Source organism: Canis aureus, chromosome 3 (assembly GCF_053574225.1).
Source record: "Canis aureus isolate CA01 chromosome 3, VMU_Caureus_v.1.0, whole genome shotgun sequence".
Taxonomy (NCBI): Eukaryota; Metazoa; Chordata; class Mammalia; order Carnivora; family Canidae; genus Canis; species Canis aureus.
In genome coordinates this window covers 84900189-84925174 of record NC_135613.1, presented here as the reverse complement: position 1 = coordinate 84925174, position 24986 = coordinate 84900189, and the positions used below count along the sequence as shown (strand labels likewise).

General features: G+C 40.0%; 1 long non-coding RNA gene across 1 annotated transcript in view; it reads right to left on the bottom strand.

Annotated features, from left to right (window-relative positions):
* Nucleotides 1–24986, bottom strand: part of LOC144311536 (uncharacterized) — a 240547-nt gene that overhangs the window by 88866 nt on the left and 126695 nt on the right. The window contains exon 4 of the long non-coding RNA XR_013377136.1: nucleotides 18390–18467. This is a non-coding gene — a long non-coding RNA (uncharacterized LOC144311536). The remainder of the gene's footprint in view (nucleotides 1–18389; nucleotides 18468–24986) is intronic.

Below are 24986 nucleotides of genomic sequence, written 5' to 3'. Positions count from 1 at the left end.
GGATAATGGGTCCCTGTGCCTAGAAATCTGGCACCATAGGATTGTGTTAAATTAGGTGCAAAGAAGCCATCTGGTCAATTTAGTTTTAATCCCATCAAGTTTGTTGAAAAATATTTGCCAGTAGATCAGAAGTGAAGGGAGAATTTTAAAATAGTATAATTAGATATGATGCCAGAAAGTCTTGTCACAAGCCATCCAAGAGCAAGTAAGGAAAATAAAGAAGAAATTGCAAATACAATTAAATAAATACACCACAATAAATGATAATAAACTCAAGCAGGCTTTGGCCTCAGCCCCTGCATTCTTCTAGGCGGTTCACCGCACTCTGTGTGCTAGGTTGCTTGGCAGGCTGAGCTTAGTTGGGCTGGGTTCAGTAGTGCTTAGGAATGTGAGTGGGAAGAGATTGCCAGGCATTGCTGCCCTGGCAGGTTGTCACAGAGAGGCTAGTAGGGGTGGGACTGATAGATACCAGGCAGAGCTTTGTTCTCTGGGTACCCTGTATTGCCCCAGGTGTACCTGGCCCGGGGGACGCACTTACTCACCACTACCTCCCCCTCAGGAGAAAAAAGACAGGCTACAGAAAGCACTTCCAGGGCCAAGCTTGTCTGCTAAATTTTTCTGTATTTAATGACCACCATTCAGCAAATATGTTGCACACACTAATCCCTGAGAACCCATGCAACAAAATCTTATGTGGATGCCAGATTCTTGCATTTAAATGGGGCAGTGCCAGGAAGCACTGGAGATCCTTAATTCAAGTGCTGGGATCACTTTAAGATCTCATACCAGACTTTCAGGATCAAACCTCCAAAGACAGGAACCAAAGAGGATCACCTATATTTCTCTAAGAGTAAATTCAGGAAGAAGCTACCAATTAAATGGGAAGTTACTATCTTTTCTCTACTTTACTGGTTCTGCATCTTGCTAGATGTATGCAGGTACAACATTCTCTGCAGAACTTGTATCTATCAGGTGATGTTATGTGATGTAGCTAAAAAGAGCACCAGTCTTGGAGTCCAAAGGCATGTGTTTGTTCAGATCTATCACTTACTGACTCTACAAATATAAGCAAGTCAGCAAAGTCAATAAGCATCAACGGTTCATATATAAGATGGGATACCATTTCCTACCTTTTTAAGTTATAAACTAACACGCAGATGTTATATGTATTATTGTTAAAGGCTCTTGGAAACTTGCTGGAAGTTTTCAAAGAAGGATATCTAACAACTGGTGTACTCTTGGCTAAGAGTCAGGAGAATGGGTTCTGTTTCCTAATTCTGGGTGATTTTTGCTTCATTTATGTCAGTCCCTGTTGCCTCATTTTGCAAAACTAATGACTGAGACTAGATGCTCTAAAGGTCTTTTTCAACACCAGCATCCTGATGCATATAAATAAATCATCTTGGGAAGACTGACTTATAACTCCAAGGATTATGTGCCCTGCTCAGAATCTCCATGTTCTTGATCAGGGGTTGATAAAGTATGACCTTCCAAGCCATATCCAGCCTGACACTGTTGTTGTTGCTTTTTAATAAAGCTATTAGAACACAGCCATGCTCATTCACTTATTATTGTCTATCGCTATTCTGTGCTACAAGAGCCAAGAGTTGAGTAGCTATGACAGAAATCTTATGAAAGCAAAGCCTACAATATTTGCTATCTCACCCTTTACAGAAAGTTTGCCATCCCTTGTTTTCAGTGATTGCTGTATGGTTTCAACAAAAATATTAAACCAAAGCTTGCTAGCATTCTTTTCTTCAAAGACATAATATGACAATCTGAAATATGTTTATGCTTTTATTTTAAATTATTATAGACTCCTTGAGTTGTTAAACATAACATAATAAAATAACAATAATAAGCCTTCTCAATCTGGGGAGAAAAAGAACATTTATACCTTGGTATTACTTTCGTTGGATAGAAAGCTTAAATAGACAGGGCTTTGGGGTAATAAAAAATAAGACCTTTGTTATGTTCACAAGAGAAATAAAATTTCTCTTCTAATTTCTCTTGTAAACCAGTGAAAAGAGGGCAGCATTCATATCTGGAAGACAATTAATCCTCATACTCAAATACAAATGTCAGAGTGGAAACTTCTCAACATGTCTAGTCAACCTACCTCCATTCAAAGAAGGATCAGAGCACATTTTTCTCCCATGCCCCCTAGTTTCCACCCCCAGGTCCAGCAAAATCAAGAGACAGTGAACTCAGAACTCAACAGAAAGAAGGAAAGGAGGAAAAACAGTGAATTCTTAAAACATTTACAGCTCTGGAATTTGCAAAGCACAGGAATAGACCAGAGAACTAGGACTTTATGTGTGATAAGTCCTCGGGAAGTGCTATACTCCCTATCCCCGCCCCAGCCCAGTACAGGAATACTGGACCCCCTATATTCACCCAACACAAAGAATCTGGAACAAGAAGGTACTGAGAAGTAACAGGAAGAGGGGGAAAGATAGGAATGAAGGCACAGTCTGCCAGGTGACCCCCTTTGTACAGTGCAAAATAACAAAGTAACTAAATCAGGTGTGACTATCTTCTATCCTGCTTCTCCTATGCCCACGGGATAGTGTGACCTTCCATATTAGTTATCTATTGCTATTTAATAAGTCATCTTATTTATTAGCTCACAGATCTATGCATAATTAAGTTGGATTCAGGTGAGTGGTTCTCTTCGCTGTTTCTCTGCAGTCATGCAAATACAATCAGTTGGAAGGTCAGCTGGGAGCTGGTCCAAGATGACATCATTCCCCTTTCTGATGGTTTGTACTAGCTATTGACTAAGCTACATGTCTCAGCATGCTATATCGTGGAGGAAAGGTTTCCAGTAGATAGAGAAGGCAAGTCCCCATGCACAAGCACTCTTTAAGCCTCAGTTAGCATCACATTTGCAAAAGTCATATTAGCCAAAGCAGATTGCTTGGCCAAGTCCAGATTCAGGCAGTAAAGACCAACCTTCTGTATCATGATGGAACAGCAAACTCTGGGATCCCTGGGTGGCGCAGCGGTTTGGCGCCTGCCTTTGGCCCAGGGCGCGATCCTGGAGACCCGGGATCAAATCCCACATCAGACTCCCGGGGCATGGAGCCTGCTTCTCCCTCTGCCTGTGTCTCTGCCTCTCTCTCTCTCTCTCTCTCTCTCTCTGTGACTATCATAAATAAATTTAAAAAATTAAAAAAAAAAAAAAAAAAGGAACAGCAAACTCACAGTGCACAAACTATGCATGTAAGGATGGGAGAGTTTTTGTAGCCATTTTTCACAATCCTAATTTTGAGTTCAAAGAGGATGAACTTGAGATTGGAGTATATCATGTACTTGTGATTTGTTAAGCTATGAGGCATCAGAGGAAGGAAGCTGGTGTTTGGAGTGAGTCTAATAAACTTGGGATCAAAGCTTAGCTTCATTACTTACTTATTGTGTGACATCGGACATACTATTTAATCCCTCCGAGTCTATTTCCTCATCCCTAAAATGGAGAACATTTTATCTATTGCACAGAGTGAAATGCCTAGACAGTACATGGCATCTCTGAGATATTCAGTTTCTACCCTCAGATATGTGTGCTTGTGTGAATGAATGTGTTTCATGGCCAGCAACTATAATTGAGTGAGAGTACATGAGGCTTTGGCTTTTCTGAGCACTGAAGTTTAGTGTCTGGCAAATAACAACACAATAATCCCCAAAATATAGCTTCTCACATCAAAACCACATGCCACATGGAACTGTTTGGACTGCGAGGGCCTGAAGGTTTGGGGGCCCTCCAGAGCTCAGTCTCTCCAAGAGGCTATGACTCACATAGCCCTAGGGAGGGGGGGATAGGGTAGCCAGGCAAGGGGGCATTAACCCAATCACACCCTGCTTTCTTCATTATCCAGTTTTACAAATTGGGTGGCCAAGAACCCATGACCAAAAGGAAAGGAGTTTCGTAAAGGGAGGGCCTTGATTTTGTATAGATTCTGTTGAAGAACTAGAGCACAGACATTCCGCTCAAGAGCCAGTCAGAAGAAGGGACAATGATATGAAACCCTTAGTTTCAGGGGTACTTGAAGGACTTATGATTGCCAAAGGTGAATTTACCAGAAAATTGGAAGTCAAAGCCTCAGCATTTGTGAAGGTAGGTTTTAGGACCTGTCCTTATGGATATGCAGCTGTGGCTTTCACAAGGACTGGACCCAGGCAGGCTCTGCTTATAGCAACCAGTGTTGAGAATCCCAAGACTATTCTATGGCCAGAGTATAAGTGCCCTTGCGGGCAGGAGACACGCTCATAATTTTAAGTACTTTGGAGACATTTATGTAATGCTCTGACTGGTTCTTAGGTGCAAAACTAGGGCCTTGAAATGACATTTTTGTGATAGGGGCAGTGTGCTTATTGTACCAATAACCAAAATCTAATGGGGGATATCAGGAACAACTGTTTCTCAGTAAGTCCATCAGAGGTGCTCTTTATAATGTTCTCCAAAATGTTGGATATTTGCATAGAAAAAAAATTCAGTAGCCCAAATTATTAAATTGGGTTCCTAGGTTTCTCAGTTTTAGCCCTAATCATTCCCTATCACAGAAAACCCTCAGTCCCAGGCAAATCAGGATGGTTGGAAATCCTAAAGTTGGAATATCTCATAGTGACCAATATGGTCATCCATCCAAGATCAAATTTAGTCTTGGACATTCAATGAGTTGCTATAATGGTCTCTTGTAGGGATACATTAACCAATAAAATAAAGGGTACCTTCTTCTCTGTCCATATTAGTCTTTACAGGTATATTAGTCAGGGTTCTTCAGAGAAACAGAACAAATAAGATGTGTGTAGATAGATAGATAGATAGATAGATAGATAGATAGATAGATATTTATTTTATGGAATTGGCTCACATGGTTGTAAAGAGTGGCAAGTCCATAATCTGCAGGATTGATCAGCAGTCTGGAGTCCCAGAGAAGAATGATGTTTCAGTCTTGAGTCACTAAGAAGCAGAATTCCTTCTTACTTGGGGGACCTCAGTCCATTTTCTCTTTCAGCCTTCAACTGATTGCATGAGGCCCACCCACATTATAGAAGTTAGTCTGCTTTACTCAAAATCTACTGATTTAAATGTTAATCTCATCTAAAAAAAGTACCTTCACAAAAATATTCAGACTGGTTGGTGTTTGACCAACCAAGTTGACACTTAAAATTCACCCTCACACCTAGTCAGATACCAGTAAAGATACAGTTCCATACCATGCCTGATAGTGACTTGGATTCTAGAAGAAAGTCCTAGGAAGGATATCCTCCAAGAACTAGAGGATCTTCTTAGAGGATTTGCTAACACCATGTGCACACCAACTACTCTGGCTGGAAAACTGGAGGGCTCTGACAGGGCTTCTTCAAGACTGGGAGAACACCAAGGCTGGAACTCAAGTCTTGACCAGACCCATTCTCAGTTTGCTTTATGGTGTTTTGAAGCCACAGCAACACTGGAATGAGAGCACTGATATCTCATCTCCTCCCTAAACTGTGGGTGGAATTGGAAAGCAGCAACCCTGGCCTCTCTAAAAGTTCTGGATGTGCTAGAGTTCCCTGGCTCTGGCTACAGCTATGACAAGAAGAGAGGAAAGCAATGTTTGTCAAACAAGTCTACAGAGCTTAGAACATGGCTGGAACATCTTCCTTTTAGCTAGAATATAAAAGTATGGCTTATAGTCACAATTAGAATAGACAATTATAGCACCCTTGATTGTAGACAATTCATGATCTTGAAATATTTTATCTGTAATACTCTCCCAACCATAGAATCTCAGCATTGGAAGGACCTTAAAGTTCATCTTGTCATTGTATCCAGCTGTAACATTTATTACAAATAAACTGCAATGAGCCAGAGGCAGCATCATTACTTGATTGGCTCTGATTTTCTCATTGTGTATTAAGAACAACCCAAGTGAAAGGAATTTGAATTCTTCTAAGAATTCAAATTGTTCCTGCCTATCATGGCATTTATTTTTCTTCAGTATTCTCTTATGGTCTTCCTTACTTGTCCATAATTTTCCTGGGTTCCCATTAATAGCACAGACCCAGAGCTTGTGGAGGAGAAGAAGGGTGGAGGATATGAATGGCCAAGAATAAGAAAGGCAGAGCATAAAGTCAAGGCAGAGACAAGAAACAATCAGGAAGATAAGGGCAAAAATAATGTTGAGCGGGGTGAATTAAGGTGGCACAGACTTTGCAAGTAGATAGATAGCCAGGACCTATGACAAAAAGAGATAAGATTGGAAAAGAAGGGAGACAGCAGACAAGGCCCAAGAATGAAGGGGATGAGGTAAAAATCAGTTATGAGGCAGAGGAAGATACCTGATGTAGCAGAGCTTAGGCTGGGGATGGGTTATACAAAAGAACTAAGTTCTAGTTGGTAGTGGCAGCACTGGACCCATTAGATGACCCATTAGATAACAAAGGGGTTGGCATTTTGACCATGGACAAAAGTAAAGCTAGTTCTATTCTCTCTGCTTAAACCCCAGACAGACTGCCCCAGTTCCTAAAAACTGCCATGGCCTTACCCCAGAGCAGTGGAGTTCATTGTCTTCTTCCTTTCAGACAATAAGGCGAAAATTTGCCAAGTTTTAACAAACTTTCCATCTTCTCCCAACAGATATTCCCTGCCTACACCACCCAGGGGACACAATGTCTCCCCATGTTAAGTCTCCTATACTTAGGATATTCCTCAGATAAATGAAAACATATACACAGATCTTCCCAAAACATGTTCTGACATTTATTCATATCAGCAAACAAGCCACAGAAATTCTCCAAACCTTCTGAAATACATGCTAACCTAGCATTTCCCCCAGCAGACACAAAACTTATTCATGCTGACATAAACACACACACACACTCGTTTTCCTGAACATTGCAAAACTAAGCAGCTGATCAACCTAAGTGGAGATATATTTTAGAGATGCTCCTGATAGCCCACAAGGGAGTCAATGCTGTGGCCTATGATGGTGTTGACCAGGTTGTATACTGAATGTACAGTATGTCAAAAGGAAAAATCATTTCCAAGAACAATGATGGAAGTAGCCCAAATATGTGCTTGGAGAAAACCAAGTGAATTTGGGGTTTGATCCAAGTAAAATATCAAAAGGATGAATCAGAAAAATATATATGTGGGGCTTTGAAAAGTTATTTTTCTTTGTACAGTTAAAATGGCAGAGTTTCAATTTGAGTTTCAAGTGCACGAAAGATGTGTCAAACGATCCAGTTTGTAGCTTGTGACCAGCCTGGAGGGGAAATGATAAAACATTGTTTTGATTATGGACCTAAGATTGTTTCAATAAACACAGCCTGGAGATCACGTTAATATCAATTTTTTTAAAGTGTCTTTCTCTTCTTAACTGAGCTTTTAAAGAGAGTTTTTGTTTTTGATGGAGTCTTTGAAGGTTCCTGTCTTCAGCCTCAAAGCCTACCACATCATCCCCACTGTTTTCTGACGTTCTTTAGTCACATCTTTGCACAATTCCTTTGAGATGAGCTGAAGTCTGAAGCTTTTATAATACTAAGCAGTAAATCTCAATGTCAGGGTCAGTCCCAGGCCATGAGACATTATATAACAACCTGCAAAACTGACTCGATGTGCTTTTGACTTTGGGGGGATGTCAGTGAAAGAACATGGGATTAGGAGTTAAAAGTCCTGATTTTTAGTCCTGGCTCTGCTACTTCTAAGCTTTGTCTCCTTCCACTTTTTCATTCAGCAAATATTGTTAAGTATCTAAAATATGCCACACAGAGTGGAAGGAACTAAATAGAGAAATAGAAGCAGAGTCAAGGAGTTTATAGTTGGGGGGTAGGTAATGTAAACAATAAAATATAGTACAGTGTGGGTAAGTACAACAACGGAAACACATAAGGTAGAAAGATTGCACACACACACAAAAAGTAAATTCCTCTGCTGAGGAAGAGGAGGGTAGGCTTCCACTAGGAGGTGGCATATGAATTAGGTTTCAAAAGATGGATGTGTCTAATCAGGTAAATAAGGAATGAATGGAGGATATTCTTGGTTGAAGATAGAGCAAGCACAAAAATCCAGAGATGGTACAGAATGAGTGTGTTTGAAAAGCTATATGCATTCTACATAAGTGAAGCACAAAGTGTATGGGATGACTAGGAGGAAAGGACCGCAATAGGAAGTATGGGTAAAGGGTAAGCAGAAGCCATTGCAATGATCTTAGACTTTTTGATCTAATAACAACAGTGGCAAATACCTGCTGAGCATTTTGAACACTGTATAACCATCATCTCACTTAATTTTTATAACAATTCTAGTAAGAAGGTACTATTATTTCCCTCCATTTAATAGATGAGGAAACCAGTCCTTGAAAAACTTATGTAACCTGTACAAAATAGAGACAGTAAAAGGAGAAGTTAGGACCAAACCCTAGTTGGTCCAACTGCAGAATCAGTTCCCTAAGGCTGCAATCCCTCATATACATAAGAAGCTTATTGGACTTAGCAAATGAAGATCACAATGACTTTTGCCAGGTCACTTTTGATAGCATTTATAAGGGCAGAAACTACATTTTAGCAGGTTGAGAAACAGACAATCTCAAGGAAGAACTTTAAGAAGTTCAAGCCCAAGTCTTTTGATCTCAATTTGTAATTTTCTCCAACATAAAGTAGTGGATAAAATGAACAGAAGGTTGAGCCAAGCATAGGAATTCAAAAAAAGAATGCTCAGATTCTAGAGTAGATTGATTTACCCGAGGGGAAGAAGGTTTGCCTGGCTGAAAAAAGAAGAGAGTGATGACTATGGTGTATAAAATGGGAGTGACACAAAATGTTACACTGCTCAGAGATGGAGAATCACATCCAATGGAGCCTACAGAGAAAGACACACATTTGAGTGAGAAAGAGAAGTAAGGTAGAGGGAAAAGATAATTCCAGAATGGCCAGTTGAGCAAACCACAAAAGCAGGAAAATACAACATATGTTTAAAGAAGTGAAGCTAGATCATGTTTGCTGGAGCACAAAGTTTGAGTATGAAATTAGTGCAAATCAACACTAGTTGGGACCAGGTTACGGAAGACTGATCCAAAGCATCTGGCTTTTATTAAGGACATAGAAGAGCATCACTAGAGATTTCTGTGCAGGGAGTGATGTGACCAAAGATCTGCTCCAGAGCAACTCATTTGGATTTCTGACTCTGGGGGTATAAAGAGCTCTATCAATGCAGCCAATGCAGTAGCCCAGGTGTAGGTGACAAGGTCTGAGCTAGAATGGTGGCAGACAAACAAAATAAAAGGGACATCCCAAGAAATATTGTGAAAGAAGAATCAACAGGACCCTGCGACTGGTGAGATGAAGCCATTAGTAATAACGTAAAGGGTTCAAAGACTTCAAGGATGGTTGTAGCATTAACAGAAATGCCAAAGTCAGGAGAAGGATGTGTGTAGTTTTCTTTCCATTGCCTTTTATAATTGTACAAATAAAAGTATTTGATGAAGAACAGCCTGAAAACACAGTTAAGGGAAAAGAATTGAAAAGTCTATAATCTCACTGTTATCATTCCCTTTTGATATATCTTCTAAAGTTTTTTCCTTCCCTACATATATATAGTTCTAATATTTCCATCATAAATTGGGGTCATTCCATTTTACAACTTCTTTTTCCCCTTAGTAACACATAGTGAACATCTCTCCAAATTAGTAATTGTAATTCAGCATTGTTGTGCTGATTATATAGAATTCTATCTTATGGTTCATAACAATTTACTCTATCTGTTCCCTGATGCCAAGAATTCTGCATGATTCCAATTTTAGCTAAAATTAACATCCTTAATGCTGAAGATCTCTGTACAAATTTAATAATTTCTCTAGTATAAATTCCTAAAGGTAAAATTTGAGGTCAAAGGAAATGTAAGATTTTTTTTAAAGGCTTTTGAACTACATTGACAAATCATCTTCCAGAAAGAACAAACTATTTACATGCCCATTAGAAGTGTAGGAGAGTGAAAAGAGAGGGGTTTTACTGTAGAGGAAATATGAGCAGTTTCAAATATGTATATTTTTAAATGCCTATAGGATGCATCAGTAGAAATGGCAAATAAATAGTTGGGAAGGAAAGAACTAGATTGTAAAAGAAAAATCCTGCTTCCTATCCCTATTATTTCTCTTCAGCACCATTTCTTCACAGCTCTTAAGCCGTGAAAGGGGGCTGGAAACAGTAATACCCCAATAACAGTAAACTCGTCTAGCACCCAGATTTTGTGGTTTCTAAATACCATTTTTCATGAAAAAGATTCAGAGTTCTTTAGAAGAATTACTATCCCTAAGACTGAATAGAAAAAGTAACAGAGGAGCCTGGAACAGCTTTTTGTGCCAGAACATAAAGGCAGTTTTCAAAGAATGATGGTCATGTTGAAAGGACACAAAAGCCAGGCTGACAATTTAGTACCAAAACAAATTATGATAATAAATAATATTAGATTAAAATCCATCAAATAAAATAGGAAGCCGTAAGTTCATACTGACATAAAATTAATGAATAAATTGAAAGTTTGATGATTAACAGTGTATTTACAAAGTCTCAAAGCAACCTCCCATAAATATTCATGAATTACAAAGAGGAGAGAAGTAACTTTACAGTGGAGGAGTCTGAGAGACACAAAATTGATCAAGTGATCAAAAGTAACATCATCAATAATGGGACAAATTTAAATCATATGCCTCTCAACACTGTAGTAGGAGGAATGCAACATCACTTCTGGAATATTCCAACAAAGATGTATAACTGAAGTCTAATCGTGAGGAAATATTAGTAAACCAAAAGTGAGAGGGATTCTACAAAATAATTGGACTTGTTATCAAGATTGTGGAGTCAAGGAACGATGGAGAAACTACTCCAGACTGAGGGAGATTAAAAGATGTGACTTGATTCTAGACTAGATCCTGCTGCATAAAAGAATTTATTGGGACAATAAGTAAAATTCAAATGGGGTCTGAGAGTTAGATGGCAATAATGTTGATATCCTGGTTCTGATTATTGTATTTTGATATGAATAAGAGAATCCTTTTTTGTTTGTAGAAAATACACATTAAAGTATTCAGAGCTGATTATGCATCATGTCACCAATTTACTCTCATATAATCAAGGTGAAAAAGGCGTTCCTTAACAGTGAAAAAAAAAAAAAAAAAAAGGCGTTCCTTTTAATGTTCTTGCAACTTTTCTGCATACTTGAGAAAGTGAGATGAAGGGATAGAGTGAAAGAGAAAGACGGCGAGGCAGACCAGGGCTAGGATCACCCGTATGAACTTGGTAGCATGTAGATCCTGGTCTAAGCCATGCTGTGGAGTCCAGAAACTGCCTGGGTCCTCCTGCTCAGTCTCTAAATTAATCCTAATGAAGACTGGGATGTATACACTAAGAGCCTAATTCTACAGTGGGGTCTTGGTTCCCCTCTGAAGACCTACACCCTAATCTCCAGAATTTTCACCCATTGGCAACAGTGGATGAGACACCTCAAACCAAAAACTTAGCAGCCACCTGACTTTAAGTATCTTAATCATCTGAAAATACAGGCTGCCCCACCCCACCCACCATACCCCCCTTGAATGTCTGTGCAGGTCCAGAAGAAGCTTGAATATGCCAAAGCTTTTATCCCATTCTTTGCTGGGGCCTCAGCTGCCTTCCCAGAGAAGCCTCCATTCCCAGACTGAAATGAAACAAATGGATGATACCTCTGAAGTAGAAGTAGGAAATGTACATGGAAGAAGAAGAGGATGAACAAGGAAAGTGTCGGGAGGGGTGATGGGGCAACAGCATGCTGTGTGCAAAGCAAGGGAGGAGTTCCAGAGAGGACCAGGGTTCAGCAAGCTATGGAAGTACAAAGTCTTTAGATGTGACCTTTGGGAGGTAACTGGTGGCAGGCATCTTCCATAGAGTCTGGGGCAGAAGTCAACCATGACAGATGTTGGGTGGGATGTAAAGGCATTTTTCAAAGAAGGACAGAGGTGAGAGAAAGTTGCTTAAGACAAAAAAAATAATAAAATCAAAGATTTGAGGGACATGGGGAATCCCCGTCATGTTAGGTGGGCTTACCAAAAATAACAATGAACTGAAAATAATAGTATGTGAAAGAGTGGTCAGGGGATAGAATTAAGAGGACAGGTAAAAACTTTATCTTAGATAGCAGAGACTGTCTGAGACCCAAAAGGCAGAGAAGTGAAGAATAGGTAAAGATAGTGATTTTGAGGCAAGAAAGAAGTGTGGTGACCAGTTGAGAGAGTGTAAGACTGGGCACCACAGGCCAACTGACCTCTGAGAATTCAATGTCAGGGTTCCAGCTGGGTGATCAAAATGGATGCTGTGATTAATGAGCCCACTATCCTGGGGGTGGGCCAAGGAAAGGCACAGTGCCTTGTTTACATTTCCACCACCAGTGTGTGCAGCAGTCTCTGAGGGGGTAATTACCAGAAATGAGGTCACTGATGAAGGGAATCCTACCAGAGAAGATGAGAAAGTAGAGAAAGTGATCAAAGGAAATACTGGAAACCCAGGAGAAAATCTTGTTCATGTGACCAGAAAACATAGCCAACAATATTTACACATTACATATTTACATTAATGCTTAAAAAGCATTACTTTTAATAGCATAATGGGAAACAACCAATATGCACCGGCAAGGGGATGGCAACAAAGTGTGACACAGTCATATAATGGAATACTATTCAGCAGCAAATATGAGTTAACTATGGCTAAATGCATCAATTCAGATGAATCTGAAAAACGTACGGCACAAATAATTACTCTGTGTGATACTATTCATACAAAGTCCATTCATGTAAAATTATAAAATATATTCATAAATATGCTTTCAAATTGTAATGAAAAACAAGAGAACCAAAAAACATAAAAGTCCTTGTAGGGAGGATCTAACCATCAGTGAGGGTGTGGGGGTGCTTCATTATTTTGGCAAACATTCTACTTCCTAAGTTGGGTAAACGGATCCAGAAGTATTTACTTTATTATCTTGTATACCCTACATACATTATATTTTATTTTTGTATGCATGAAATATTTTATGAAAAAAATAAACACAAGCATTGAAAAGGGGGAGAGTTCCCAAGGATTGTCATATGAGATCCTGAAGACCAGGTTACTTACTGCTTAGGGATCTAAAGGGATCTAAAAATTCTGGTGTCCAATTCCCAACATGTAAAACGACCTCACAAAATTGGAAAGCTATCTTTCAAGTTGCAAGATTTCAGGTAGAACTTAGAGTTCTCCCTGCAGCAAACAGAAAGGTGCATGTAATAAACTTGCAGAGAAAACAGTCTCTTGAGAAGAGAGTCAGTCCTCTAAACAATAATCTCAAAGTGACACCAGGAGGGAAGGAATACAGCAGCCCCACCTGTCTGAAGGTGAAGCTTGAGAAATCCCACAAAGGAAATCCTCCATGGGGACTGTCCAAGTTCCCGTTGAGGTGAGGAAAGAGGAAGGGTTCCTCCTGAACAAATCTGGGGACATAGATTTGCTCACTGTAGAGTCATGGAATGCTTGGCCTTGAAAAGAAGGGGCGTCAGCTATGCTGCTTGGGTTTTGTAAAGACCTCAAACCATTCCAGGGGCAATATGGAGATTTGCTTAAATCCTACATGCTTACTTTTCCAAATGAATTCACACAGGACTGGAACTTCTCTCTTCTCCCTGCTCTGTCTCCAAAGCTGAACTCACTGCAAAAGGTAAGTCAGCCAGGTGCAAAGAAAGGTGCAGTGAGCATGCTCAAAATCATGAGGAAACTGACCACGGAGAGCCAGAATTGAATCAAAGACACGGCTTACAACAAGCTCTTGAGAAGTCACCCCCTAAGCTGCCAGGCCCCACGCTTCACCTTTGCCCCCACTTCTTTTCATTGCCAAGATCATCAGCTCCAGCAGTGAAGGGCTATCTGACAGTATGGCACAGCTGGAGGCCCCAGGATGGGGCTGAAATTCACTGAAGGCACTTGACTACAAATAAATAATAAAACATGAGAGAAAGGTCAGGCTCTAGGAAAGCACTCCTCATAAATCCTCTTGATCCTGATTGCTCCATCTAGAAACAGATTAAGTGCAAAATACTGATTTTAAGTGGAGTCCAGCCAAAAGTTATACAGTTTGAGGGCTTTCTGGAAGGACCATGTGCTTTGAAAGAACTCAGGTTAGGAAGTACAGTGCCGGCGAAAGATCCTAGACGGGGAGGGAAGGCAATTTCATCAACCAAGTAGACTATTCCAAATCTATCTGTAACAGGGTATCCTTTCTGTTGCAGAGTGGGTGCTAAATCTGATGGTGCAGATGGTATAGTCATTGGAGGGTACTGTGATATCATAGGTTTGCTGTAATGGGTGGAGGTTTGTGTTTTGTTTTGTTTTGTTTCAAGACAGTGTATTCTGTGAGATGAAGGGGACAACAATTTAGGGTCACAAAATACAAAGTAGTTTAAAGTTTGAAGGCAGAAAGAATTATGCATTACTTTGGCCATTTCCCTGAGCCACTCAGTCTGTTTCTCTTCTCTGTGAAATGGGGACAATCAGGGGATCAATGTCAAAGGATATTGTGAGGATTAAATGAGATGATTTATATAAAGACCTTAGCATGATGCCTAGAACATATTCATTGCTCCATAAATGTCGCTTATCCATCATCACCAGGGTCATGATCACCATCATCATTCGCTGCGGTCAACAATACAGTCTGTAGTGTACTAGGGGCAAAGAAGTTGACACAGGCCATGAAAGGACTTATTCATTTGATGGAACTCGGTAAGTTTATGGAAAGCTAATAAGGTTACCTAGAAACCAGTAGTAAGAAGAAGGGCTCTAGGGCCTGAATAGTGACTTAGAGATATCTGTCCTTGGATAGCAGGACAAAAATGGACTGACAGACCGGCCCCTGGGTGCTGAGGAGAATATGAAGTCGCTATGAGATCAGTCATTCATTCTTCCATCCAGTAAATATCTGTAAGCATCTACTCTCTGCTCCAAATACCAAGCTCTGTTCTTGGTCATACGGGTGTAGTGCTGAACGAGCAAACAGCCCTTATCCCCGCGAGCTTACTGAGAAAGAGCCAGGAGCTGAGAGAGGCAGGCCAAGACCTAAAAATGTGCCAACAACCAGGGGTAGGGTATGGTTATCATGGGATATGCGGGCACCTGTTAGAGCTCTCTGCTCTTTCAACGAAGTCCTTTGGATGGGAAATCCAAGAGCAGGATGGATGGAAAAGTAAAGAAAGACTTTAGAGCCAGTCGGACTAGGTTTGAGTCTTGATTTAGCCTTGCTGTGTGCCTAAGGTCTCTGAGCAGTTCCCTTGATTTTCAAGAAACACAGTAATAGTTTCCCTCCAGAGTATTGTGAGGATTAAAAATGAGATGTCAAAGATTTAGCTTCATGATTAACAGATACTATGCGTTCAATAAAGTAAAACTACTATTTTACTCATGCAACTTGTCATTATTTCCTCATTTATTTCTTTTAATTTCTAGTAATGTTCCTTTGAAAATATCAGCCTGTCTCAGCTGGGAAACAGGAAGGCACAGACATTTGCCCACGAGTGCAGGGAGCCACGTGTGGTGAGATAGCATGTGCTGACAGTGAGGCTCGAGGCAGACCCCCTGGAGGAGAATTTCAGCCTTGGATGAGGTTGTATTTTGGTGACAAGAGGACTCCTCTTGGGTCCCAGGAACCAGGCTGGGCAGGACAAGAGGTCAGAAGCACAGACACACCGTGATAAAGTGTACACTAGTACAGTCTTCACAGGGGACTTGCACACACAATGTCCCACTTGATTCTCCAATCAGCTTTAGAGGAAGCTCTTTTGTCTCCTATTACACTGCTTGCATATAAGAATCATTACCTTTATTCTTGCTGCTGTTGTTGCTTAGTACTTTGCTGCTCATGTTGTCAGTTTCTTTTTTTAATTCTTGGAAAATACACATAAAATTTATCATCTGAACCATTTTTAAGTACAGTCATGTTGTTGTGCAATCATTGCCTCTTTTGAGTCTCAATGTCCCATGTCTGGTGGAAGCTAGACCCCGGTGTCAGCACTCTTGCCGCCCCGTGCATGCTAACTCCTAGCCCCGGGGATGATGCTGCATTCTGCTCTGCACCTTTGTGGTGTGTTTCTCTCTGCATAACAGAAAGTGGTTTGGGCATGAAGGTAAGTGGGGGCTGCTATGCTCCTCACCTTTCATCTGGTGCACAGTCTATTTGAAATTTAACATCTTTCACCTGCTTCTGACACACATTTACCAGGATATGACTCAAATCGAGCTCCACTTGGCTAACATCTGCCTTTCCAGTCCTGCCTGACTCGGCAGGGAAGCTAGTATCTGGCAGAGGAAGCATTGTTGGGTTGCTGTTCCTGGCAAAGGAAAGCAGGATTTGCTGCCTAACATAGCAAGGGACGAGGCAGGGCTCCTAGTTCTTTTCCCAAGGCCTCTGCTAACGCTCTGTGGGGTTTTTCAGGAAGTCACTTTGTGCTTAGCTATCTGTCAGGAATAAGAATAACAAAATCATTTTCTGTATAGTTCTTCTGTGGTGACTCATGCAATCAAAAATACTTTCAGGTCCTCCAGATTCAAGATGTTTGAGAATGGTTAACCCTATTTTAGAAAAATGATCTGATTTTTAATTATATGATATCATTTGTGTGGATTTAGTGCTTAGTAGGTGCCAGCCACTGTGCTAGGAATCCATGTCCCTGGATGACCCAAAAGATGGTTCTAGGGCCAGGCTTTATCAAGATAGATGAGAGATGGTGAGCTCTCTGGGACTCTTTCCAAGCACCATCCCCACTAAGTTCCTCAAGGGCCAGTTAGACAGGGATGCTCTCAGGACAAACAGATCCCTTAATATTGCCCAAGACTTCAGCCTCGAAAGCTGGACTAGCCCATACAGGAAGTTCCCTAATTCCTTTTGCTACTCTTATTTAAGGCTGGAGTCTGGAGAAAATGATGGGCCTCCCTTCTATGCTCTCTTCCCCTAGTGCAGAATCATGGCTCCTCAGCCTGTCGGCCCCAACCGTGGGAAGTACAATGGGAAGCCAGAAAGAGGCAAGGAGCAGAGACCAAGCCACTATGAGATGTCACCCTTCACTCCTCTCACCAATACTTTCCTTCTGACCCCAGGGGCTCTATTCTACCCTCACTTGTGTTGGAAAGCCTCCTCCTCCCCTGGGACTAGGAGGTGGTCCCCATCTCTGTTTTGAGTTTGTAACCCAAAATCTGCTATACCTATGACCACAAGATGCCTAGAGGATTATGGGAAGAAATTTGGGTCTCCCCACATCTAGGAAACTTTAAGAAGGGGGCCTTAGAAACACATCCTTATGGTTCTTTTCCCTGTAGTTTCTCAGTGGTGAGCTGGGGTGTTAGCAAATAACAGGTGAGACATTTTTTCATTTTGTCTTGATTGCAAGACAAATGTTTTCGGTTCAGGGATAAGAATTTATCAAGGTCTATAAGTTGTACACTAAATGCTCACAGATTATACAACGTCAGCTCAGAGAAGAGATATCAGGTCTAACTTTCTTCTCATCACATCAGTAAATGGAAATAAAGCCACTGGATTTCACTCATTCCTGGCCTTGGATATTATCTATCTCTGGTTTCTTTGGCAAATTCTATCCTGATTTTCATACCTAAATCAAGTACCCACGTCTCATCCTGCTAAATATCTAATGAAACAATGGGCTTTTCTCTGTCATCTCAGACCCTTTGCCTTGTTTGAGAGTTCTCTCAGGATCATTCACCATGTGATTAAGTCAATCTCATGAGAGCATAGAGCCCTAAGCCTTTGTACTGCTCACCAGTTATCTGCACAGATAGTCACAACTCAGAGAATGTCCCTCACTACTAAAGAAGACCATTCTGCTTGGTCCACTCATTATCTTATTATTAGATCATAAAGGATCCAATATGCCTGAATAGTAGCAATCATAAGAAAAACTTAAGAATTTAATCTTAAAGGTTAACATGGAAGTGAAGCTACCCCCTAAATAAATAAATAAATAAATAAATAAATAAATAAATAACCGATTCTTAGGATATGGAACATAGAACATAGAAGTTATATCAGCTGTGCCACCGTCTCCTTCTTAGCATACCTGGAAAAGGCCTTTATTCAGTTTTGGACTTATCCTCCAAGAGAATTGGGTGGTTGCTTTTTTTTTAAGATTTATTTATTTATTTAAGAGAGTGAGAGAGCACAGGAGGGGCAGAGCAAGAGAAAGTTCACTGAGCTTGGAGCCTGATATTGGGCTTGATTTTAAGACCCTGAGATTAAGATCCTGAGATCATGAGCTGAACCGGAACCAAGAATTGGACACTTAATCAACTGTGCCACCCAAGGGCCCCAAGAGTTGTTGATAATACGTAGGAATTACCTGAATAGTTCAGTTGGTTAAGCAACTGACTCTTGATCTCAGCTCAGGTCTTGATCTCAGGGTCATGGGTTTTGATCCCTGAAAAAAGAAAAAGAATACATAGAAATCATTGAGAAAACAAGACATGTAGCCTTAATTTAAAAAGTAGATAATTTCTTGAGGTGGCTACTGGGGCAAAAGCCATGAAAGAGATCTTAAAGATTTATCTTATGAATGAGAGCAGAAATGGAACTTAGGGGTAGATAACACATTTCTGCCCCATAACAGAAAAGTTTCTAACAGAATTGTCTGAAAATTGAACTGGTTGCTCCTTGTCTCTGACAGTATTTAAAAGCCATTAGATGACCACTTGGTATAAAGACCACTTTCATGTTGGGAGGTAGGCCTAACTAAATGACATCTAAACTCCATACTAAAATAAATAAATAAATAAATAAATAAATAAATAAATAAATAAATAAATAAATAAATAAAAATAAACTCCATACTAACTCATAGGGTTTTTTCTTTTTCCCCTCATCTTATGGATAAATGGAGAGTTGTCCTGGCTTACTCATAAAGCAGTTCCTCCAGGAGGAAGCAACATTTTCAAGATGGCAGCTCTAGGAAAGCAAAGTTTCTTGGGATCACTAGTGGAGATTGGCTAGAGGCAGAGGAAGAAAAATTGAGATGGATCTATTAACAGAAGAGGGAAGAAGACACATTCCAGGGGAGGAAATCATGAGGCATGCAGATGGAATGTGTAGTTCCCAAGAGTTTGAGTGAGTTTTGATGGTCTGGAGAGGAACTTTATGAGGGAACTTTCTCCAATAAAACGAAAAGACAAACCTCATGGAGGAATTTACTGCTCATAAACCAAATCCTGAGAATCTAACCATGGAGATCTGGAATCAACCTGAACTGCTATTCCATGTCATTGGGCACTTGCTAGCTATTTTTGCCTCTGAATAAGAGTGATTGGTAGACTCCCTGAAGCATCCTTCTGTCTACCTCTAGGACTCCTTTCTTCCCTTACCTTCTATATTTATTTTCTCTATGCCCAGAAACCAAATGAGAACTGAGGAGCAGACCACCAAAGAAAACCAAGACTCTGAAGACTGCCATTTGCCTGGTCTTTGCATGACCTGTTCCAATGGCTGACCCATCTTACTCTGACTAACCCATCTTACTCACCAAAAGGAGTCCTCTTGCAAAGTTGTGATGTGGCTTAGGAATTGGTCTTTCCTTGGGGCACCTGGGTGGCTGTCAGGAGAGCATCTGACTCTTGGATTCTGCTCAGGTAGTGATCTCAGGGTCGTGATATTGAGCCCAGCATCTGTCTCCATGCTCAGTGAGGAGTCTGCTTCTTTCCCTTTCTCTCACCCTCTCCTTCTGCCTCTCCCCCTACTTGTGCTCTCTCTCCCCTCTCTCTAAAATAAATAAATCTTTTTTAAACGATTGGTCCTTCCTCCATTGCTGATAAACCACTAACTCTACTCTTAGTCTATTTCTTACATTATAGTTTGAGAATGGATGCTCACAATACGCTCAATTCATTATTTCATATCTTAGAATCATAAAACAAGAGTCAAAGAGTTAAAGTAGTTAAAAGAGTGCTGGGCTTGGAGGTACACCGCCTGGATTTGAAATCTCTATCATTTGCTAACTGCTGACTTTGAACGAGATACTTAACTTTTCTGGGCCTCAGTTTCTTCATCTGTAAAAGGAAAACTATAACTGTACCTACTTCATAAGACAGTTGTGAAGCTTAAATGATGTAATAACAGTACACTATTCAGCATAATGCTTGACATTCAGGAAGTACTAAAAATTTGTGATCTACTATTACATTGTCTTAGAACTTGAGAAATAATGGTCAACACCTACCCTGCTCACAGTGCTTGATTGCAGATGAGTAGTTAATCTGTTCCTGTTGTTGAGTTAAGGCTTTCGTGGGCCCCTGTTTTTAACCTCATCCATATCTTAGTTTATAGGAGAGTAAAAATCTATTATTATTATTATTATTATTATTATTATTACTATTATTATTCCCTGATGTTATAAGAGAACTGCATCTTCATTTCATGTTGATTTTATCTGGTATTAATTATTTTTTACAAAAGGCTTTAGTTTGCCCCTTCTCACCTCTTTCATGTAAGTGCAAAAAGGCAGACTCAAAAACTAGAAATGAAATTTGGGTTTCTGCAGGTGAGGACCTGGGAAGACCCACACTTAGTGACAGAGCAGGACAAAAAATCAGTCCTGTTCTTCTTACATTATTCCAATAAATTTGTTTATTAAGTGTATTCTTAAAGGTATGTAAGGGATTATTTGTTAAGTGAATGCACATTTCTCCTATACACATAAATGTGTGTTTTATACGTTTGATACTGTCTTTAATAACACAGATATACAAAGCCATACATATGCAAGCATGTATTTTTTTTAAGATTTATTTATTTATTCATGAGAAATACAGAGTGAGAGAGAGGCAGAGACATAGGCAGAGGGAGAAGCAGGCCTCTGGCAGGAGCCTGATGCAGGACTCGATCCTGGATCCCAGTATCATGACCTGAGCTGAAGGCAGCCGCCCAACCACTGAGCCACCCAGGTGTCCACAGCAAGTGTGTATTATTGACTGAGTACAATCCTTACTATGAACATTCCCATAAAACCTGCCACAGCAGTCTCCGGCCAACTCTCTCAACCGCATGGCTTAGAGACAGAAGTGAACCCATGGGTCTTCCCCACCATTAGGTCAGAACAAGTCCACCAATAACTGCAAGATCTGCTGTTTCCTTCTTATGGTCTGGCTTAGCTCCAGGCCTCGCTGTAGGAGACGAGGCAAGGGAGATTCCTAACCTTGTGCAGAGCTATGCAGAGGGCTGAGGGGCCAGGGCTTAGCTTTTCTGTCCAAAGAAGGATCCTATTTCAAAGGGTAAAGCAGGCTTTCTTACCTAATATCTGCAACTTTTCTCAAGCCCTATCTCCCCCCTAAAATTGCCAAGGAGTCTCAGACAAGCTCCTGAAGTTTTAATCATTCATTTATTAAACAAGTCTCCACTGAGAACCCAGCAGTTATCAGGCACTAGGGATGCACTGGGGAGTAAAACCAATCCAGGCCAGAGTGAGGAGACAATAGGAGCATCTGGAGACAGTCCAGGCAAAAATGTGAAAAGAGGAAATGTCTTAGTTATTGTTTTCCAGGCTTTCCCCTTCCCAGATCACTCCCCCTCACCCTTGCTTCCTTTGCGTTGTAACGAGCTCCCTCAAGCTTCTCTTGGTCTTTTACCTCTTCCTTCATGAAAACCTGATTCCTGGGGAAATAATTTGATTATTTATGTATTTATGTATTTATGTATTTATGTATTTATTTATTCAACAACTATATGTTGATCACCTACTAGACAGCACCTGCCATGTATTGCAGTAGGTAAGCTATCAGTCATTGAAAGCTTCTCTTAGGAGTGTTTGCATTTCAAGTCTTTATAAAAATTCTTTCATACTTTGTTTACTGAGCTATAATTTACATACCATAAAATTCATCCCTTACAAATACACAATTCAGTGGTTGTTTGTATATTCACAAAATTGTACAACCATAACCATTATCTAATTCCAGAATATTTTCAGCACCCCAGAAAGAAAACCCATACCCATTAGCAGTCATTTCTCAATCTCTCCTTCCCATATCCCTAACAAGCACTCAATAACTTTCTTTCTCTATGGAGTTGCCTATTCTAGACATCTCATTAAATGAAATCATATCATCCATGATCTTTTGTTCATTCCTTTTGATGGCTGAATAATATTTTATTATACGGATATATTTTGTTTATCTGTTCATCACTTTTTGAACATCTGAGTTGTTCCCATTTTTTGCTATTATGAATAATGCTAGTATGGACATTTGTGTACATGTTTTTGTGAACATGTGTTCTCGATTCTCTTGGCTATATACATAGGAGTACAATTGCTGGATTATATGGCAATTCTGTGTTTCACTTTTTGAGAGAATGACAATGTTTTCCAAAGTCATTGTACCAGTTTACATTCCTACCAAAAATATATGAAAGTTCCAAGTTCTCCACATCTTCACCAACACCTGTGATGGCCCATTATTTTTATTAAGACTATCCAGTGGGTTTCAAGTGATATGTCATTGTGGTTTTAATTTCTATTCCCTTAATAACTAATAATGTCGAGTATCTTTTCCTGTGCTTGTTGACCATTTATGCATCTTCTTTGGAGAAATATCTATTCAAATCCTTTGCCCATTTTTATTGAGTTAATTTTCTTTTTATTGTTGAGTTGAGAATTTGGTTTTCTTTTCATTCTGGATACTAGATCCCTATCAGATACACGATTTACAGATATATTCTTCCATTGTGTTGGTTGTCTTTTTCACATTCTTTATTGTGACTTTTGAAGCACAAAAGTTCATGATTTTGATGAAGTCCAATTTTTTTTTCTTGGTTGTTTGTGCTTTTGGTTTTCTATGTAAGGAATCATTGTCTAATCCAAAATCACGGGAATTTATGTCTATGTTTTTCTCCAGGAGTTTTATGGTTTTAGCACTTCTATTTATTTTTTCAAGATTTTATTTATTTAACAGAGAGAGAGAGAGCACAGCAGAGGGAGAGGGAGAAGAAAACTCCATCCCCACTCACCCCTCGCAGCTGGGAGCCCAATGTAGGGCTCAATCCCAGGACCTTGGGATCATCACCTGAGCCAAAGGCAGATGCTTTAACTGGCTGAAGCACCCAGGTGCCCCAGTTTCAATACTTACATTTAGGTCTAAGATCCAGTGTTAGCTAATTTTTGTATATGATGCAAAGTAGACATCCAAATTCATTCTTTTTTATGCAGATATCCTGTTGCCTCAGCACAATTTGTTAAAGACTATTCATTCTCCACTCAATTGGTCTTCACACTCTTGTTGAATGAAAATCAATCAACTGGTAGATCCTGGGTTCTATTCCTTTAATCTGTATGTCTTTCCTTATGCCAGTACCACAGAGTCTTCATCACTGTAACTTTGTAGTAAGTTTTGAAATTGAGAAGTGTGAACACTTTGTCTTTATTCTTTTCCAAGATTGTCTGGGCTATTCTGAGTCCCTTGCATTTACATGCAAATTTTAGGAACAACTTGTCAATTTTTGCAAGAAAAAAAAGACAACTGAAATTTTGAAAAGGATTTTTTTCTATTCTTTTAAGGAGATCTTCATTGTTCCTATTGTCCCACTCGACAATCCCAGGCTCTCTATATGTTACAGATTGAAGTCTATACTCACCAAATATGCATTTAATTCTCTTTTACTCAGGCAATTATTATATAAATAATTGCATTGCTATTGGAAACATATTTTAAGATTTTAATGACCATGAAGGAGATTTATAGCTATTACAGACTTGCTAATCCTCAATAAATATGTTTTTAATCAGGTTAACATTTTATATACAATAACTATCCTATTAATTTGGGGGTGGATTTTGTAGCCTTGACAGAAAGCACTGCAGTTGATTTGTTTTCCCTGGGGCTCTTTAAGTTACCCTTTAAGTTTGGAGATTAAAACAGGCAGATTTTCCACCCTCCAAAAATCAAGACTTAGGAATAAGATTGAATATAGCAGTGACGAGAAAGAGCTGGCAGCTTAGAGTTGTCAGGAGATGTCTGGACTAAGAATCAAGAGATCAAGATCTAAGTCTGCTTCTACTACTAATTAGCTCTGTGGCTCTGGCCAAGTCACTTAACCTTTCTTAGGCACAGTTTCCTCATTTGTCAAATGAGGATAATCACACCTAGTCTGGCCATACATTTTTGTGGTGGGGAATCTGATACGTGAATGTATGAAAAAAATGCTATAAAATATTCCTAAAAGTGTGGGGTCTAGGGAATCCAGTCTTAGGTCTGTGCTTATTAGCAGAACCACCTTGGACACATCATCTAACCCTCTGGCTTTCAGTTTCTTCATTTGTACAATATAAAATAAAGTAGTTGTAGTGGTAGTAGTGGTGGTAGTAGTAGTAGTAGTAGTAATAGTAGTAGTAGAGTAGCAGTAATGCCTACTTTTCAAGGATTTGTCAAGTTTAGTGAAATGATACATATGAGCCTTTGCACAAGACCTAGCACCATAATAAGCACCAGAAAAACTGTTCCTTTCTCACTGTCCATCCATCAGGAATATACACACTTTCCTAAGATGAAATACACTTGAGAAACTTCAGAGTCATCCCATTTTCTGACAGAGAGAAACAGGCATGCTATGGTAAAGACACCACCACCATTTACACTTTCCTGAATCTCAAGGTTCATTCCCTTGCCATTGCACCCTTTCCAACACTCCTGATCTCTCTACACCTTCCCAGTCTTCAAACATCACAGCAAACCTTGAGACAAACCACCTCACCAAGCTCCTCAGACTGAGCAAGAAAGTACAAAGAGTATAGGCATAGAAACACAGCCCCAGTGAAAGGCTGACACGGTGATGAATAAACAGCACAAGCAGCACTCCAGACTTTATTATGCTTTTAGTTCTCTTGACTGAACAGAGCCCCTGCCCATGCATCCCTCCCCTCTCTTACCTCCCAACACACACATTCCTCTAGGGACAAGCA